The 2,296-nt window shown below is 39.9% G+C and overlaps 1 non-coding gene across 1 annotated transcript; it reads left to right on the top strand.

The window, feature by feature from the left end:
- Positions 1-1,533: 1,533 nt before the first annotated feature.
- Positions 1,534-1,607, top strand: Trnas-cga. Its single transcript has one exon. It is a non-coding gene; the product is annotated as a tRNA-Ser (tRNA).
- The last annotated feature ends 689 nt before the right edge of the window (positions 1,608-2,296 follow it).

Genomic DNA, 2,296 nt, shown 5'->3' with positions numbered 1-2,296 from the left:
CAGTATGCACGTGAGAATAAGTGCAAGAATGAGCATTAATTTAGAAGGAGGCCTAGTGAAGACAAAAAGTGCTCGAAACAGTTTTGCATTTTAATTTCATTTTCTCAATACTCTTTTTTTTTATATAGACATTAGTAGCTGTTTCACTTTATAGAAAGCCCTTATGCATCTTCTTGTCAATGTTTCTTCTTGGATTTTCCTTATATATCTATTGTCCTTCCGATGTAGCAAAATTCATCTACACTTACAGACCCTCTTGTCCGAGTTGGACATCGAGGCATTCAGCATGTCCAACCGCTACTCACCGTATTAGCGTAGTTTTCTTTTATGCGTGCATTTTATAACTAGAACTAGCACGAGCAACATTTTCTTGGATACCCGACTCAATTCCCAGCGGTACACTATCACCAGTGAGCGATTTAACGTTGATATTCTATGTGTGGCAAACACTCCCCAGATCGATGAAGTCCTTTATTTTTCTTACGCCCTACAAACTAAATCTCTCTGCTTCGTATAAAGAGAATCTCTGTTGTTGAAACCGTATTGCCTAAGAATGGAAAACGTTTTTCCATATTACATTCTTAAATGTTTGGCCAAATTTCCGAATATAATGTATGATTCTTTATATTTCTTTTCTAATTCTGCCCTCTGTTATTCGCCGGAGAACAATGTCTTCTGAAACAAAAAATGTTATCCTAGCCCGCTTTCAGTCTTATCCTTCGTTTTTTTTTCAAACATTTCTTGTGATACTAGTGAGATTGTGCGGTGAAATTTTCCTTCTATCCGCTCTTACTATCCGCTCTTACTTTTTTTCAGAAGTGCCACAATTATAAGGTTTTGAAATTTTAAAGCAACTGCCCAAGTTTTATAAATTTCATTCACGAGCTTGTCTAGTTATCGCCGCATCCTTTAGTCTCAGGCCCGTAATAGTTCCATTGGACCTTCGTTTCTATCGAGTTCGTGCAAAGCTTTTTTAAACTGACACACAAGGATGGAATCCCCCCAACGGTACTCTTGCTGCGTGCTCTTATTTCCATTTGACCTAACTTACCCTGGGCGACTACAGAGCGTACCTAATCACAGTCTGACATTATATACCGAAAATATTAACGGCGCTACATTTAAATCTATACACAGTATATCACCTCCTAAATCACTTAACCGATTTCAACCAAACTTGGTAAACATATTACTTGGTTCCAGAATGAGATTTTCACTCTGCAGCGGAGTGTGCGCTGATATGAAACTTCCTGGCAGATTAAAACTGTGTGCCCGACCGAGACTCGAACTCGGGACTTTTGCCTTTCGGGGGCAAGTGCTCTACCACTGAGCTACCGAATCACGACTCACGGCCGGTACTCACAGCTTTAGTTCTGCCAGTACCTCGTCTCCTACCTTCCAAACTTTACAGAAGCTCTCCTGCGAACCTTGCAGAACTAGCACTCCTGAAAGAAAGGAGAGCTTCTGTAAAGTTTGGAAGGTAGGAGACGAGGTACTGGCAGAACTAAAGCTGTGAGTACCGGCCGTGAGTCGTGCTTCGGTAGCTCAGTGGTAGAGCACTTGCCCCCGAAAGGCAAAGGTCCCGAGTTCGAGTCTCGGTCGGGCACACAGTTTTAATCTGCCAGGAAGTTTCATATTACTTGGTGTCAGGTAACTATCAATGTGGGGGTAAGAAATACCTACCAAGAGATATGACGTATAAATAAAGAGAAGCGTGAAAAACTAATGCATCATGCATGATGTTTAAATGTATTACTTCGGAGACAGTATCTACATATGACGCTAAATGAACCGGCAAGATTATATCATAGTAACACACATAGTTCAAGAGTGAGGTGCGTGAAAACTTTTCGCATTATGCATGACGTTTAAATTTATTACTTCTTTTTTACTAAATTTATTCACACCATATTTCCCAGAAATTATCTACATATGCCGTTTAACGTACTCACGCAAGTATAACATCGTGTGACTCGTAGTTTAAGAGATACGACGCCATAAACATTGAAGTGTGTGAAAAAGCTCGGCATCATGCATGAAGTGTTAATACATTTATGCTTTACTCCTACGACGCTCCCACAGTCGAGTCAACTTAAGGAAATCTTTGACACCTGGCAGCACTTTTGACAGCTTTTAACTGTGGAGCGCAAACGGCTTTAAGCGAATACAATGGCCGTCTATAGAGCTACGAAAGGAAACATTACAAAGAATTTGTATATTGCACACTATGTTTCTTAATTTGGATACTGTACTTACACATTTGCAAGTATTGTATATTTCTATGTACCAGTCTTTA

This window comes from Schistocerca piceifrons, chromosome 7, assembly GCF_021461385.2.
Source record: "Schistocerca piceifrons isolate TAMUIC-IGC-003096 chromosome 7, iqSchPice1.1, whole genome shotgun sequence".
NCBI classification, from domain to species: domain Eukaryota; kingdom Metazoa; phylum Arthropoda; class Insecta; order Orthoptera; family Acrididae; genus Schistocerca; species Schistocerca piceifrons.
Note: the sequence above shows the minus strand (reverse complement) of the source record. Positions and strands in the feature narration are given on the sequence as shown.